The sequence below is a fragment of the Taeniopygia guttata genome, chromosome 19, assembly GCF_048771995.1.
Source record: "Taeniopygia guttata chromosome 19, bTaeGut7.mat, whole genome shotgun sequence".
Lineage (NCBI taxonomy): Eukaryota > Metazoa > Chordata > Aves > Passeriformes > Estrildidae > Taeniopygia > Taeniopygia guttata.
The window spans coordinates 5495460-5513500 of NC_133044.1; the positions used below are offsets into that span (position 1 = coordinate 5495460).

Here is an 18041-nt window from a genome sequence, read left to right on the forward strand (position 1 = left end):
CCGTGCTTGGTATTTGGAAAAACATCTTCAAAGCTGAGAAATGTCTGCATAAAAGACTCTGCTCTGGCCTTGGGGAAGTAGAAAATCTCATTAGGAATTAGCTTGGGATCAAATAGGATCTCTCAAGTGATTCTGGAAGGCCAGGTCAGTCTGAGGGAGAAGTGCTTGATGAGCAGAGCCACCTCGGATTTCTTTGAAGAAAAGCACCGCATGAAATTTTGATATCACTAAGTATTTAATAGATCTAATTTACAAAGCACTGCTGCTCCCGATTCCCAGAGTGCTAAAAATCCTGCAACCCATTTCTTTACAAGTAGGACTCCACTTCATTCATGGCTTTTAATGCAGCAAGCTGTTGAACAGCTGTGAGGAATGTTTTAGGACAGGAAGCCGGAGCCCTTTGCAAGCACACCAGGCTCTGCTGTACCTTCAGCAGCCAGGAGAGCTCTGGAGCTCTGTGCTGCCAGCAGGGACCAGGCTTTTGTCACTCAGCCTGCAAGCACAAGGTGTGAAAGGATCAGGAGTTATCCCAGGACAAGCAGCCTCTGCTCAGGGGAACTTCCAAATGAAGGGAGTGGCCAAAATGTCCCCAAATCCCACATTTGTAAGGATTTGTAGGGCACTTTTATCATGTCACCAGTGCTCAGGTGTCCCTTTGGGGGATGGCTGCGTGTCTGGCCGTGGGATAGAGGGGACTGTGACAAGTGTGGTCACAGTGACCACTTTGGTGTGACCAGACCACAGCACAGCATCCCATGGGACATTTGGCTCCCCAGGGGACCTGCCACCCCTTAATCAGGGACAGTGACACCTCCAGCCACGTCCTGGGATCTGTCTGCTCCTCGAATCCCTCTCATCCTGGCCGTGCCCAACATCTCAGCAGAGATAAAGCCTCCCTCTGGTGCCACACGAGGCCAGGCCTTGCTCCTTTGTGACACCAGCCCAGAATTCCGCGTGACAACGGAATGTCCCAACATCCCAGCACAGCCCCTGCCAGGATCCCCAAAGCCAGGGTGGATGCCATCCAGCTCCTCGTGGGAGTGTTCTGAAGACATTAATCTCCTGTCAGGACCAGAGAAGTATCCTGGATTTCGGTGAGTCTTGTAAGAACATCGGTTTTTTTAATAAATATTTGAGCAGCTTCTCTGCTCCTGCTGGCTCCAGGGAGGGCAGAGCTGAGAGCAGAGAAGTGTCCATCAAACCAGGTGGCCTCAGGAGTGGGAGCAAGGAGAGAGCTGACTCATGCCAATCATCGGCCCTCCTGCCTTCCCTGCACACACATTCCTTGTGGAGAGTTCTCCAGGCTGGAACCACCCTGACTGTAGCTTAAAAAAAAAAAAAAATTGGTATTTTCAAGACCTCAGGTTTGTTCCCAGCCACAGCCTTCCACCACAGCAGCAGCCTCTCACCCTGTTTCCTTCCTGGAAATTCATTTAAAAGGCAGATGTTTGCTCAGTGAGCTCAACTGGAAGTAACTTGCCTTACCTGGGAAGGTTGTGAGCACCCACAAATGGTTTTTACAAGTGCCTGAGTGAAAGACACCCAGTTTCAGAAGTTTTCTCAGCCAGAGACTCTGAACATTCCATGATAGAGCCTATTAAAAGAAGGTAATAAGTATCTTAAGCAAAAAAATAATACAATCCCCTAAAAAAACCAACTGAAAAACCCAGAAAACCCAACTGAAAACCCCAGAAAACCGAAATAAAAAAGCCCTGAGAACTTTTCCTTTCATACCAAATGCTTAGGAGGAATTTAAAAATGTATTTCTGTGTGTGCTGGAACACAAGAAGATAAAAGTGAACCCCCTGCTCTTCCCACTTGGATTTCATTTTGACCAAAGAAAAATTCTTTCCTCATGATTAATTCCTCCAGTTCCCTCTGTTACTGTAAGCTGGGGAAACAGAAAAGAAGAAAGAGGGTAAAAAGGAAGAAATAGAGAGAAAAATCACTGCTTTGGTGTCTATATTGGGCTTGCTCTTCTTCTGGAGGTTGAAACAAACACCACGTGCCAGGAAATAATGGGATAACGATGGTGAGAAAACAGCAGGGAAGGCAGAACACTTTCCCCAGACCTTGCTGCCTCTCTGCTCCCAAGGCAAATTAATTTGTATTTCTTATCCCAGAAGGCAGTGCAGGAGCAGGAATGAAATATCTCCATCCCTGGAACTACTGCTGGTCTTTGCCACCTGCCCTGGCCACCGTTGAGCACCTCCAGGGTGCTGACAAAGACCTGTGGGAGCAAATCCTGATCCTCTCCAGGAGGCAAGGCCAGAACATCGCCAAACTAGGCTGGTTGGAATGGTCCCTGCCTCTGTGATTAAGGGAATTCATAAATATTCAATGTTTCTTGGCAGCTGGGAGTGCTTCACTTGTTCCAAGTATCTCAGGGGGGATGGGGAAGGCAGGATGAGCCTTAGCATTTCTGACACCCCGCAGAGACAATGAGCCGGGGAAGGAGAGCGCTCCTCTCCTTGCAGGGAAACGTTTCACGTCGGCTGATTTGAATAATTCAGCCTTCCACTGGTCTCTTTAAATGTTTGATGCCTGGGAGTTGAGCTTTAAGATCCGACCTCCTGTGAGTCCCAGGGCTTGGGTTCCAGTTGGGTGCTGCGTGCTTTCCCTGCTGGTGGTTTAAACAACTTCCCAAGTCTAAGAGCACAAATTTCTTCCTTCACTGCGGGAAATCCTGGTGCTCTCACACCAGAAAATATCAACCATCCCATTCTGGACTGTGATTGGGAGAGGAGAAAAGAGCAGCAGTAATGAGTGAGGAGAAAAATGCTTAATTACATCCTGCTTCTATTGGAGACACCAACCAAAGCTGCAGGAAAATGGAGCCAGGCACCAACGTGAACACAGGAAGGGTGACTTGGGTGGGTTTCTAGCACCAAACCCTGTGGGAGCTGAGGCTCCCACCCTGTCCTGGAGCTCTGGGGTGGCACAAGGCACCGGTGGCCTCCAGCCCAATGCTCCTCAGTGGCCAGTGAATGGTCCTGAGCCCATCTGAGGGAACATCCCAGCTGCTGCCTCAGTCTGCCAGGAGAAGCACCATCCCTGTCTGCCTCAGCTGCAAGGGACGGGGCTCTTTGTGGATTTCTGGACAAGCCCCAGGATTTTATTACCTCCTGGTGGATTTGGAATGCTTGCATCTCCTCTGACTGACCAGATTTTGGCCACTCTCAGAGACAGGACACAGTGCCAGGCACATTCTGAGTCCGGCCAGGTTGGGACATGCCAACATCCAAGGAACCACACCGTTCCTGCTCTCCTAGCCGCTGGCAGATTGTCACAGGCAGAAACTCAGTGTCCCACAGCTAGAGTTTGCCATCAGCTTTGCTCAGGAGAGACCCTTCACTTCCATGTGAGATCCTGATCTTGCAAGCCCTTATCCTAAATTATCCATGAAATGTGTGGCCATGAGTTATGCATGAGATGAATTATCCATGAAGAGGGTTGGTCGCCTTCTCTCTTTTTCAACTCTGGAGGTTCCAGCCAGGTATCAAAGCACGGAGTAGTTTGGGATTTCTCCCCCCTCTCAAGAATCTGCATTTAGCAAATGTACAAAACCTGGGAAAAAGCTGAAATATTCAGTGGGTTGTGATGGAAGAACACAGAAGGCTGGCTGGGAGTGCACAGGGTCGGCCTTTCCCCAAAGAGGCAGTTTCAGATCCTAAATCCATTCAGTGGTTACTCATTCCTCTTGGGAGCTCCAGGAAGGATGGAGACAACCTGTCTGCCTCTGACAGCACCCTCCCACTCCCAGGCTGGTGCTGGCTGTGCTCATCTATGAGCTAGAGCTTGGGATACAGACACAGCAAAGCCTTAATTTTGACGGATACTTGATTTTGCTGTGAAAGATTATGGTAGAGTCGTGTCGCTGTTCTGGAGGCACCTTGGTCAGTTCAGAGGAGGGAGGATTCTGGAAATCTGCTATTTTTCCAATGGGGAAAAGATGATGGTTTGTTGAGAACTCCTGCCGAGCTGCCCCACCTCCCAACCCCGCTAACTTTGTGATTTATCCCCACGCAAGACCAGCAGCGATGGCGGCACCGGCTTTCCAGTGCGAAGCGCGCGGCCTGTCCTTGCGGGAACGCACACCCTACCACACCTCCAGGGACATCCGCTACATCTTCCTGGAGAGCTGCAGGAACATCCCTGCCTCCCACCTGCTGCACGGGGCGGGCGCCAGCCACGGCCCCGCGTCCCGCCACCCTCCGGCCCAGCGCTACCTCAGCGCCGATGAAAACGGCGGTTCCTCTCTTCCTCGGCACCGCCGCGCCTCCCTCGCCTTGGAGGTGCCAGCCATGGATGTGAGAGGCTCCCCCGAGGCCAAGAAGAGGCTGCCGGTGTTCCGGCAGCTCTGCGGAGAGGCCGTGGAGGAGCTGAAGATGTTTCCTGACGCCCCAGCGGCGCCGGGCAACGCCAAAGGCTGGAGGATCGCGCTGGCGGCCGCGTGCCCGGCCTGCAACAAGGCATGAACTGACTCTGAGATAATGTCTGCAAAAAATACAATATTGATGGTGTCCTTCCATGACACGGGGGTCACTGGAGACGTGGTGTGAGCTCAGAGGCGCTGGCAGCCGAGGGATGGGGGCTGGGAGGAAGGAATGGGGTGGTGTTGGATACCTGGGATGTCCCTGCTGTGGCACATTGCCAACCAAATCAGCTTCTGCATCCAGCTCCATCCCTCTCACTCAACCCCCCCAGAATGGCAGGAATCAAGGAAAAGTTCCTCCTCCACATCCTGGGATGCCACCCACAGCCCCTTCCCCAAGCATCCTCTCCAGCTGCTGAGCTGGAGGAAAATGTGTTGGAACAAGCATGGAGTGCGAGTGGGGAAATAAAAAAAAACCTGAAAGGGAGGAGAAATCAAACAGGAGATCTCATGTGAGAGTTCCTGGGAAGGAATTCGGGAGATTTTCCACTGCTTAAATCTGGAATAATAGTGACAATGAGAAGAAATGTCCCATCAGTCAATTAGTAATAAACAGGATTCTGGGGGCTTGACATCTTAGATGTGTTCTTAAAAGGAAGTGTTTACACCCAAAAATCCCAGCCCCAGGCTGGCAGGATCTTCTGAACGGGAGTGTGAAACCAGCTCAGCAGAAAAGAGGGAGACACAGTGGAGAGAGCAATGGAAGCCAAAGAGGGATAGGATGCTGCTCAGGAAAAACGAGATGACCAAAAAAAAAAGGAGGAAAAGCAGATATGGGGGAAACCAGTCCTGCAGAAGCTTGGGAACAGGCAGGTGTCAGTGAGGGAGGACTTGTAGGAAGAAATGCTGAGCCTGCTGCATATTTGGGACCAAAGAGCAGAAGGCTGTGGGGTCTGCAAGGAAAAACAGGAGAAAAATGAAGAATTTAAGCTAAAAGCTGTTGATGGCGCTTTCCCTTGGGACAGTAACAGAGGCAGAATCTCACAGGAATTGATTGCAGGTTCCAGCCCCGGGCTGGAGGGATCCCAAGGGAGTTCTGAGTGATTGTCAGAGGCTGCTCCTGCAATCCAACAGGCTCAAGGCCTGATGCCATGAGAAAGGTTTGAGGATGCTGAGCTATTTCCAGAGAGCAAATTCTCCCCTGGTTAGGTTTGGGTGTTGAGTGCTGACATTAAGGCTGACAAATCTCAGGAGAACTCTGGGAGAAACAGAGAGACCTGGAGATATCACATAATCATCATCCCTGCCTCCACACACAGGGATTGGCATCAGATTACTGCAATCAGACTCTGGCAAGGAGCAACCAGAGGGAAAAGATGGGCTAGGCTGCTGAAAAGAAAAGTTGTTTGGGGAAAGAACTCTGCGAAGAATTTGTAGGTCGTGCTGAAGCCTGAGTTTAGATCTCCCCAGTCAGACTGGGACTGAGTCATCATGGAGGCTTTAATTTTTGAGGCACAGATTGCAGAGCAAATGTTGCTTATTGCAGGCACCACTTATTCCTGAGCACGATAATAAACAGACTTTGTCTCCAAATGGTTACTGATCCAGGACGACACGAGGCTATTTTAGTAGGATTTCAGGGAATGTGAAGACATTACAGAAGAGGCTGACCTAGAAAATGAGCATGGGGCCAGTGATCAGAAGTTGATGCCATTTCAGTGAAGTGCAAGGAGGTATTAAAGCAGGTCAGTAGCTGGGGCTGTTTGGGGTGATTAAACACATTAAATTACCAAGGTGGCAACGAGGACTTTTCCTGCATCCAACAAGCTGGGAGTGGGACCATATGCCTGGAGTTTACCCAACACGGCTCCCACGCTCAGCGAAGTGGGGCAGAGCAATCGTGACAGCTAAAGAGCCTTTCTTCTGACCTCAGGAGTTCACTTCCATTTCCAGCCACTTTTGGAGGAGAGCACAGAACAGAGTCTAAGATAATAAGCTTTTAAAAGGATGGGTCATGTGCTGTTCAAGCACATCTCCCAATGGCCACAAGGCCACACGCTGCAGTGAGAAGCCAAAAATGAGAGAGGGCCTGAAGGAACTGCCAAAATTCCCTCCCCTGAGAAGCCCAGGAGCAAAACCACCTTGGGAGAGGTGGTGACAGGAACTCAGGGCTGCTGCTCCTGGGATGGAAATGGGATTTCTCTGGCAGACCTTGAACTCATCAGTGCAAACCTGGTGACACTGACTGGCACCCTGCTTGGGAAAGGGGACCAGCTCTTCCAGGCATGAGAACTTGGGACAGCCAATCCATGTGGGCCCTGCAGTGCAGGAGATGGATTCCACCAGCACACGTGGAGCTCCTCAAACAATGGCCCAGGGACTCATCTCTTTGGCATCTCCATTGATGGATTTGGCACGGAGAGACAGATTGGCTTTAGGGAGATTGCTGATTCCCCAAAGCTGAAGGGAATCTGTTTCTCCTGTGGGAGAAATTGGGTGACCTTGAGGAACAGCAGTTGCAGAGGATCTCCTGTGAAAGGAGCTTCTGCTCTGAGCCGGGAGCTCAGACACTGGAAACAAAGAAGGGGAAGGCAGGGATGAACCTGCCTCTCATAAATCTCTGATGCAATGTGGCTGTGGAAAAGGCAAATTCCAGAGCAGAAGGTGTCAGGGGAAATGCTCCCTTTAGAGAAAACTGTGTTTGGAGTCCTGAACCAACCACACTCAACAGAGATTGACTGAAACCAGCACAGGTGGGACAATGGTGGGGTGAAGATCCTTCCTTGGGGACCTGCAAGGGTTTGGCAAGAGGTGGAGTGCACAGGGAAGGGATGGAGCTGCTGCCTGAACAGGGAGCTGAGAGAGGAATGCTTGGAGAAACAGGAGGAACAGTTATTTGAGGCTGGCAGTTGAAGAGATGGAGATAAAAAGCCCAAGGACATCCTTCAGCTGGAATTAGAGGATCCTTCACCACGAAAAGAGCAAATCTGTGGGACACACTGCAGTTCTGAGGAGCAGGGGGTGAGGAGCTGAGTGAGGAGCCAGGTCTGTTCAGGAAGGGGAGGGTGTTTTGTCTCACTGAGGGGAATTTCAGGTTGACACAGCTCAGGAGATCCTGAGCAGTCTCCCTACCCCAGAAACAGCCAGCTGCAAGATGCTTTTTTTCTGGCAATGCTGCCATTTGGGGGGGATATTTGGGGTGTGCTCTATGACTACCTTGAAATCTGCTCAGGATTCTGGATTTACTCTTCCTGAAAGGCAGGTCTGCTACTGATCTCCTGCAATCTGCAAAAGGCATCTTTTCTTTCTTTCCCAATATTAAGAGACCTGTTACTCCACCAGCAGGCTGGCCCAGCTTTGCCAAAATCCTTCAGAACCCAGCAGAGAGGGATTTTTTATCCCCTCAGCCTCTGCTTTTGCTGCCTTCCCAGTGATCTGCATGCAAACCCCTCTCCCTCCTGCAATTCCCCAAAGCCCTCCCACCCCTGAGAGGTCTCCAGGGTTCCTCCTGTGTGTGTGAAGAGCAATCAGCTCCTCACCTCCCCTAATAGGAGCAGAGCCTCCAGAGCTGCCAGATGAATTTGATCTCTTGCTGTTCTGCACGGGAGGGATGAGCCAGGGGGCTGAACTCTGCTGCAAGCAGTGTGCTGGGGACTTTGGGAGGTTTTACAGCCCAGAAATCAGGGCAGCCTCCCAGGGGCTGCTCCAGGACACAGCACACACCTCTGCCTGCCTCCTGCTCTGCTCCTGCCCTCCGAGGGGAAAAGTCTGTCCAGCTCCTTGTCAATTAAATCGTTGATTGCCCCAAAGATCTTTTCTTCCTCTGGCCTGTGGCCCTGGTGGGGATGCAGGGAGGTGCAGGTGGTTTAACCCTTCCATCGCTGCTCCAGGGAGCCAGGAGCAGAGAACCCCCAAATTTCAGGCATGAACAGAGCCAGGGGGCACTGGGGAGGGAAGGCACCTGCAGATTTCTGCCTCGCAGGTTTGCAGGTGAAACCACCTCTCCAGGAGCATTTAGAGGCCAAACCACAGCCCCACAGGAAAGGAATGAGAGAGATTTGCCTTTCCAAACAAACTGTGGGGTCTGCTGGGAAATAAAGTTAGATACTGAGAGATAAAACAGTGGGAAGAGCCATAAATTCCATGGGACTTCCACTGATTGACACAGGAGAAGAAAAGGGAAAGGTACACATTAGAAGGGGGTCTTGGGTATTTGGGATTTGGGGAATTCTGTACCTCAGCCAATGGGGAAAGAGAGAGAAATGCAGCTGGGAAATTGGGATAAAAAGGAGGCGATGTCCTCCAAAAATCTGAGAGACCCCATGGGAAATACCCTATGGCCTCTCCCTTTATTTGAATAAAATTCCAGGACTCCTGTGTGTCCTTTTTGGACATAAACCTCTGCTGTTTGTGGGTTAATTTTCCTGACACAGGTGTGTGCAAAGCCAATTGTTGTCTTGTGATTATTTAGATAATAAAGATAAGGTAAAGATAATAACTAAGATGTGTTTGTGGATGAATTACCAACCAGTCTGCAGTGGAGGAACGGAGCAGTGACTGCACCTCACATGTCATCAGGAGAACCAACAGCCCGCTTGGGACAGTAATTAACAAATTAACTGATCACCCTCCCTGTGGGGCATCCTGGAAACCCCAAACAGAGCATTTGCATTCTGTGAGGGGGTGTCAGGGGATAGTCAGACCCTGCAGGCTGAGGCTGCCTGGGCAGATCTCAGCTTAGGCAGGACCAGCTCCCAGCAAAATTGCCAAGTCCAGCCTGAAGATGAGAAAAGAAAACCCAAGAATGAAAGAAAATCAGGGGAAGGCTGCTGGAAAGGCAGAGGGAGAAAAAATGTGGGCTGAAATCAAAGAGTGGGAGAAAAAAAAATAAATTTACATCTTTCTTTATTCCTTTTCATTTATAGACAATATTGTAGTTCTGCACAGAAGGACTCATTTAGGCCTCTGCACAGCCCCGGTGACCCTTCCTAATAGAAACCATTTAAATCTTTAAACAATTTACATGAAAATGTAACTTTGCTGTGAATATATTTCTTCCCCCTCCTGCTCCCATCACGAGTGCAATCCTTCAAACTTCTGACAGCTTCCATTATCTCTTAATGAAGTGAGAGCATCTTTCTTAGGAGCCCTGCAGGCCCCGAGGTTAATCGGAGAAACGAGGTCCACAAATAAAAATCAGGGGAGGGACAAGAAAAAGGGAAAGCAAACATTTAAAAGGACTCAAAGGGGCAGCTGCACCACCCAGAGATTTAATTCCAGGAGGGCACAGCCTCCTTGAGAGCCTGGGACTCCATCCTTCCATCCCAGAGGAAACTTCCCTGGTTCCCAATCTCTGTGCCAAGGTAAGGGTGGGGTAAGGGAGGCAGCACCTCACCCAGAGATCCCACTGAAAATAAATGTAAAGGGAAAGGAATGAGGAAAGAAAGGCTGAAAAATGATCAAGCTGCCAGGAGTATGGAAAAGGGGATCAAAAATCAGGAATGTCTCAGGGGAAAGCAGATTCACAAGGAGAGGGACTGCTGACTTGAACAGGAAAGAGATGAAAGCAGAAAGCAACAGCAGAGAAAAATAAATAGTTATTTCCAGAAAAACAATGAAATTCTGGGCCAGGAGGAAAAAAAGAAGCCCACCAAGAGTTTACAGTTCTGGTTGTTGAAGCTGCTTAAGTGAAGCAAACAGAAAAGGGAAGAAGAAAGGCCAGGAATAAGGAGCTGAGGGATGCAGGGAGCTCTTCTTTCAGCAACAGTTTGTTCTCTCCACCAGGCTGGGGTGGGATGGGGGCATCCAACCACAGCTCTGCATCTCTGAACAGATGGTGCAGGAGTTCAGCAAATTGCCTCCAGGCCACAGATCCACGAGCCCTTGGCCAGAACTGGAGAGTGTTTCAGCCCTAAATTTAAAACCACTCTGCTGCTGCGAAATAAACCCGAGTTTGAAAACACCTGTGTGGAATTCTCTCATCCTGGGGAAGGAGAAAACCATTGAAGAGAAAGAGCAAAAGGTTTTCTTTGTCCTACATCTCTGTGCTGTTTTTTCCTCTTGCAGTTTCTTCTTCCCCACTGCCCTGGCAGGCAGGAAGGCAGGGACACCCAGGGGTGTGAGCTCCAAGCATTCCCAGGTTCTCCTGGAGAAAGAGCACCAGGAACACGCCCTGCTCATGTCCAGATGAGGCAGGATTGGGGCAGGAAGGGGTGAAACCACCTGTGGGAGTCAGCACCAAGCTGGAAGCTGGTGACCCTGCATCCTCCAGCACTTCAAGGTATTCACTGGAGCCATGTCCATCCTAAATCCATCCTAAATGCATCCCTGCAGCTGCAAAAGCCACATCCCTCAGGTGGGATGCCAGCTCTCCTCGCTGAGAGCTGCAGCAGACAGGCATCAATCGAGGCTGAGTGAGGTATTACTGTGAGAGGTGAAGGTTATTGGAGGAAATTGTCTTTTAATTTATCCTGTCTCAGGGTTTCTGATCAAAACCGGAGGGCTCTCTTTCAATTTTGCTTGTGTGTTATTTGAAAAGTGCTTAAAAATTGGGGGGTTAGGTTGTCTAAATGAGCTGTTCAAAAAATTAAAGACACACAAAGTTCCTCACCTGGGCAGGGGGAGCCTCCTTTGGTGGCTGATGTTAAACAGGGTGGGAGCTCTGCTCTGAGCTCTGGGGGTGCTGAGCCTGGCAGGGCACTGAGGGTTGGGGCTGTCCCAGCTAAGCTGGGCTTTGCAGGGCACAGATCCACCAGCCCAGGCAGCAAAGGGAGGGAGGGCGTGGATGGGGCTGGAGGTTGGCACGGCTCAGTGTGTGCTCAGGGCTCGGTGCCACCCTCTGTCTGCCCCATGCAGGGTGACACCAGCGCTGTCCCCTCACAAAATGGACAATTCTGCCCTGCTCCCTCCCCACTGTGGGACACAGCAGAGTCCCAGGGTGAGAAACCCACCTCAGGCTGAGGTGAGGAGGGCTGTGGGGCGGTAGGGGTGACACAGACAGCGCAGGGACAGCTTCAGAGCTGAGCCTGATGGGTGACTTGGAGAAAATCTTTTTTTTTTTCTGGCAGCAGCTGTGAGAAGGAGCCACCTTGGCCAAAGCAGGCAGGACGAGCATCCCTGATTGAGAATCCCTGATTGGAGGCTCCATGGGGTATCCCACTGCTCCTGGGCTGGAGCCATCCCTCCCTGGAGCTCAGGGCTGGGAAAACTCTGCCTCTTCTGCCACCCCAGCTTCTCACCGAGCTCTTTCCCCCCAGCATGGAGAGGCACAAACAGCTCTGGTTTGGTGAAGAGGATTTGGCTGCAGGAGAACAGCTGCAGCAGCTCCAAACTGGGCTTTTAGCCCTTCCCTTCCCCTCAGCCCAGAGTTAACCTCTTACCCTTTAATCGAGGGCTTGTCCCGCTCCCATGACACCATTAACTGGGAGCTGAGTGCCCGGCAGCCAAGCAATAATGGCCCTGAAAATGCATTTTGCAGCAATTACTGGGCTGCAGGAACGGACATCTCCATCCCAGCAGCTCCGGGACAAGCAGGGACCTGGCAGGAGCACGGCATGGGGGCTCCTCACTCTGCTTCTGCATTTCAGCTCCACTTCCCCTCCTGGGTGTGGGAATCCAGGGCTTCCCTCTGGCTGCCCTGGCAGGTCTGGGACCCTGGCAGGGGTCAGGAACCCCCCTGGACAGAGCCCCCAGAGACACTGTCTGTGATCTCTGTCCATGGAAAAGAGTTTTTAATCTTACAGGATGAATTACCAGCTCTGAATCTTTGATATAAGTAATTATAATAAAATAGGTGACTTGAAGAAAATATTTTTTTCTGGCAGCACCTTTGAGAAGCAGCCACCTTGGCCATGGCAGGCAGGACAAGCACTCAATCCCTGACAGAATTTGAGGCTCCATGGGGTATCCCCCTGCTCCTGCACTGGAGCCATCCCTCCACAGGGTGGGAAAACCCATCCAACAACCAGCAGCACCAGGGATGGGGCCGGTGCCATCCTGCCCTGGCTGCAGGAGCTGCCCCTGCCGGCTGGTGAGAGGCTGGAGCTGATCCTGAGGGGATGGAGCTGATCCTGGGGGGATGGAGCTGATCCCGGGGGGATGGAGCAGATCCTGAGGGGATGGAGCTGATCCCTGAGGGGATGGAGCTGATCCCTGAGGGGATGGAGCTGATCTTGGGGGGATGGAGCTGATCCCGGGGGGATGGAGCTGATAGCTGATCCTGGGGGGATGGAGCTGATCCTGAGGGGATGGAACTGATCCCGGGGGGATGGAGCTGATCCCTGAGTGGATGGAGCTGATCCCTGAGGGGATGGAGCTGATCCCTGAGGGGATGGAGCTGATCCCTGAGGGGATGGAGCTGATCCCGGGGGGATGGAACTGATCCTGGGGGGATGGAACTGATCCCGGGGGGGATGGAGCTGATCCCTGAGGGGATGGAGCTGATCCTGGGGGGATGGAACTGATCCCGGGGGGATGGAGCTGATCCCAGGGGGGATGGAGCTGATCCCGGGGGGAGGCTGGAGCTGATCCCTGAGGGGATGGAGCTGCTCCCTGAGGGGATGGAGCTGATCCTGAGGGGATGGAGCTGATCCTGGGGGGATGGAACTGATCCCTAGAGGATGGGAGCTGATCCTGGGGGGAAGGAGCTGATCCCTGGGGGGATGGAGCTGATCCCTGAGGGGATGGAGCTGATCCTGGGGGGATGGAACTGATCCTGAGGGTATGGAGCTGATCCTGGGGGGATGGAGCTGCTCCCTGAGGGGATGGAGCTGATTCTGGGGGGATGGAGCTGATCCCGGGGGGATGGAGCTGATCCCTGGGGGGATGGAACTGATCCTGGGGGGATGGAGCTGATCCCTGAGGGGATGCAACTGATCCTGGGGGGATGGAACTGATCCTGGGGGGATGGAATTGATCCTGAGGGGATGGAGCTGATCCCTGAGGGGATAGAGCTGATCCCTGAGGGGATGGAACTGATCCTGAGGGCATGGAGCTGATCCTGAGGGGATGGAGGTGCTCCCTGAGGGGATGGAGCTGCTCCCTGAGGGGATGGAGCTGACACTGGGGGTGGGGGGTGGGGGGTGGGGGGGTGGGGGTGGGGTTGTGGAACTGATCCTGAGGGGATGGAGCTGATCCCGGGGGTATGGAGCTGCTCCCTGAGGGGATGGAGCTGATGCTGGGGGGATGGAGCTGATCCCTGGAGGATGGGAGCTGATCCCGGGGGAATGGAGCTGATCCCTGGGGGGATGGAGCTGATCCTGAGGGGATGGAGCTGATCCTGGGGGAATGGAGCTGATCCCGGCGGGATGGAGCTGATCCCGGGGGGTTGGAGCTGCTCCCTGAGGGGATGGAGCTGCTCCCTGAGGGGATGGAGCTGATCCCGGGGGGATGGAGCTGATCCTGAGGGGATGGAACTGATCCTGAGGGGATGGAACTGATCCCTGGAGAATGGGAGCTGATCCCGGGGGGATGGAGCTGATCCTGGGGGGATGGAGCCGCTCCCCATGGAGGATGGAGCTGCTCCCCATGGAGGATGGAGCCGCTCCCCATGGAGCCAAACTCATCCTGCCGCCTCCACGGCCGGGAAGTGGGATGCTACTGACACCCAGTGGCTCCCAGCACCCTGCAGACGGCGACTGCAGCCCGGGCTGGGGCAGGGCAGGTGGCCCTACTGCCCCTTTTTTGGGGACTCCTCTGTTTCCCTGGGCACCACTGCCAGCAGTGACATCCCTGGCAGCACCGCGGTGTGCAATGGGACACGGGGCAGAAGCGGGGACATTCCAGAGGCTACTGGATCCATGTTCAGCTCAACAGGGTCTGCCTTGTGGGGGGAGACAGCGTGGGATGTGCTGTCACCCCCCAGCACAGCACAGCCTCCTCTGCAAACAACATTATTTAGTTCTAGCTAATCAATAAATGCCACAGCGGTGCTGGAGGGGGACAGAGGCTGGGCTCAGTGTCCTCTGAGATGTCCTGGTGGCTGCTCCTCAGATTCCCTTGGTCAGCTCTGGCCACAAACACTGCAGGGATGGAGGCTAGAATTTTGGGATGGAGCTGCTCTGTGGTAGCTCCCCTCCCAAACATTCTGACCCCAGGCCAGGCAGCAGGTTCCAGCTGGAAGTGGATTTAGCTAAATCAGGAAAGCCCATTCGCATTCCAGAAGAAGCTCATCTACACAGGGAATTATTTAAGAGCAGCAACAGAGCTTTTCCATCCCCTCCACATGTCATTTCAGCTCCAAAATCAAGCAAAGCAAGCAAACAGCGTGGAAAAATAACAACAAATTGCCTGCATTTGGCATCTCACAGTGCAGAGCCAGAGAAGATGCAGCTTCTGACCTGAGAAACAGCAGCAGATAAGATGGACACAGACCAGAATAAAAAAGGATTCAGGAGCAACACTTCAGAGCTGAGAAAAACACATTTTCCTGTGGGCCTCCACACTGACGAGCTCTTGTTTTTGCTTCAGAGAGCACCCAGAGGCTGCTGAAACAGAAATGCATTTTTAATTATTTGTTGTTATCAATTGCTTTGCAGATAGAAGCTGCTGATAGCACAAGCCCATTGCAGGGAGCTCAGAGGAGCTCTCTGGGCCACGGGTGAGCACCAGGACTGCAGAAAGGCAGAACTTACCTGAGAAAGGCCATCCTGGAGCCTCAGAGTGGAGCAGCTATCCCTGCAGGATCAGAGGGAAGAGCTGCTTCCCCAGCAAGTGTTTCCATCACATTGTGGGTGGGGACAGAGAAGCAGAAGCACTCAATGGGAATCTCAGTGGCCAGAACACAGATTTTGTTTGTTTTCCTCCAGACAGGGTTGGGGGATCTCTGCTTGCAGGAGCAGGAAACGCTGCTTGGAGATCAGGCTCCAAATCTGGGCTACAAATAAGGCAAAATCTGGGAGTTCATCCCTCCATCCTTTTTCCAGGCCTTCACTGGCTCCTCTAACCAAGGGACTTGGGGACAGCTCTGAGGTGTCCAAACAGTGCAAGGGAATGCAGAGGATGAATTAAAACTTCATTTCTCAGCCCAAATGAGCCTCGTTGGCAGCCCCTCACACACCCAGGCAGCCAGCTCTGGATAAAAATGGGCTAATTAGCATCGACCCCATGATCAATAGCTGATGGATGGCTACTCAACAAGGAGAGTGAGGTGCCAGTGCAGGGGAGCCTCCTGTCCCCTCCCCAGGGACCCCTGTGGGCACTGCCTCGCTCCTGGACCACAATGGAGAGCAAAAGGAAGGCTCTGCTTTTATCCCTAAAATGTAATGACTGCTTGTGTCCCATTTATCCCCCAAAATGGGATGACTGCTGGTGTGGCAGCAGCAGGGACCTGACCAGAGCAGTTTCCTCCGGGGCAGGAAAGGAAACTGTCCCTTTTGCTGTCCCTTTTGGTGTCCCTTGTGTGAAAAATGTGTATTTTATGATTGGCTTTTCGCAAATGTTACGATAAATATTATATGTGTAATGTTAGAAAGTTATGCTGTATTAATTCTCTTACGTAGTGTGTTAAGTGTAGTTTTAGGTTACAACATCATGTTAAAATAGAGACTGTGTATGTGGGGGAAGTTTTTTTTAGGGATGAGATATTCGCTTTGAGGAACACCTAAATCTTCCAAAGGAGAGGAATTTATGGTTTCTTATCAGAAGAAGCTGATTTCTTCAGGCCTTGCTCAGAATCCAAGATGTCAGGGGATTAAAGGAAATAGTTGACATAAAATAGACAGAGTTTCTTGTTTAGAATAGAATGTATGCATAACCATGAAGGATGTATGAATATGCCACAGTGTATTGGTTTAAGGGTTATTCCTTTGTTCACAAGTCATGCTTTTCGTGACTTAGTGTCCCAGAGCATCCAGACATCCGTAATTCTTTACTTTTTATTGTCTTGTAATTGTCCTAACTTGAAACTTTATTACTCTAATTGTATTACTATTTTTATAACCATTTTATTATTATTAAACTTTAAAAATTTAAAAAACCAATCGCTTGGCATTTTTCACACTTGGCAGCCACGGAGGTGCCTGTGCCACCCTCAGCAATGCCCTGTGAGAGGAGAAACCCTCTCTGCTCCCAGCTGGCATCTCATACACGCTTTCCTCTCCTTCTGAAGGAACATCTTTCACCCACAGGGTTAAACACAGCTCCTGCAGCGACCTCCCAGCTGGGCCTGCCTCCCTTCCCCAGCTCTGTGCATGATCAGCTCTTCCTACTCTTCCCAACTTGACACTTCCTTTATTTTTCCCCCTGTGTGTGTTTTGTTCCCTGCCAGCTCCACGGAGCTCCTCGCTCCTGTTTCTTCTGCACAAATTGTTTTTCCCTTGCACATTTTCAGGGGCTGTGCCCTGGTGGCACCCAAGCTGGGCTGTGCAGGTGCCTGGGGACAGCTGAAGGGCACAGCAGCTCGGGCTCAGCGCTGGCACGGCGCGGGCAGGGCTCAGGCTGGCCAAGGGCTGATGAAGTCATGAGTAACTTCAGCCAGGTGCTGTCTGCCAGGATGAGGCAGAACCTCCTCGCCAGCCAGGGCTGACAGAATTCATCATTCAGGGCCCTTCCCGTGTGAGAGGAACCCAGGGGCACAGCACAAACCAGGCTGCCTTTTGTAGATGTGAACTTCTGAGCCAGAAGAGGCTTTTCTCAGGGGGAGCTGAAACTCTCCAAAATGCTCTTTTCCCTGCACTGTGCAGCTCCAGCTCCTCTGCTGCCCTGCTTGGCTCCCTGGGGCTGTCACCTGCCTGAGCAGCCCATAACCACGAGGCTGTGCTGTCGGAATGCTGGGCCTGGGGGCTCCAGGGAGCTGTGGGATGGACTTGGGGACATTGGTGTCCCCTCAGAGAGCTGGCCCTGCCCTGTATGTTGTCCTGGCCTCACTCCCGGGTGAGGCACCACCACCGTGCCCACTCCAGGGGGATACAGGGAGTGCCCGTGACCTCCTGGCAGAGGGAGAGGATGTGTCCTTGGCACTCAGCTTCAAAGAGGGCTGGGAGATTGGCTCCAGTCAGGTGAGCTTGTAGCTGGCCTTTGAAATGACATTTGAGACCCTGGTTTCCAGACCTCTGCACAATCCATGACTGCCCAAATAAACACAAGATGCATCACAGCTCAGCGCTGTTGTCTTGGTTTGTAAAGCCAGGTGCCTGCTAAGGAAGGCAGGAGCCTCCCCTGAATTGGAAAATGTAACCCCCCTCCCTCCAAATTTTTATAATTTTGAAATTAAGGGGCTCTCAGGGAAAGAAATGGGAATAGGAATAACAGTTCTTTGCTAGGAAAATTAAAAATACAAATGCAATAGTACAAAAGAAAACAAACCAGTACCAGAGTCAGAGCAGGCCCTGGCAGCCTGTGTGTCAGGGAGGTGGCAGCAGTCCCATCCCAGGGTGGCTCAGCCCTCCTGCAGTGCCAGCTGTGCTTCTGCTGGAGCAGGATCCTGCACAAGGGGGGAGTTTTCCTCTGGAGCTCCAGGGCTTCTGGAGATGGGCCTGGGCTCCTCTGGGAATGCAGTGGGGAAGAAAGCTGCTCCTCTGGGAATGCAGTGGGGAAGAAAGCTGCTCCTCTGGGAATGCAGGGGGAAGAAAGCTGCTCCTCTGGGAATGCAGTGGGCAAAGGCTGCTGTGCTGTTCCCAGGTCAGATTGTATCCAGGTAGGAATGCTTGGCTCCTCCCCTGGGCACAGC

General features: G+C 52.1%; 1 long non-coding RNA gene across 1 annotated transcript; it reads right to left on the bottom strand.

The window, feature by feature from the left end:
- Positions 1-211: 211 nt before the first annotated feature.
- LOC115497739 (uncharacterized) lies at positions 212-16258 on the bottom strand. The gene is made up of 3 exons (XR_003963314.4): positions 15007-16258; positions 14713-14859; positions 212-1594 (listed from the first exon to the last, which is right to left on the bottom strand). It is a non-coding gene; the product is annotated as an uncharacterized lncRNA (long non-coding RNA).
- Between the last annotated feature and the right edge of the window lie 1783 nt (positions 16259-18041).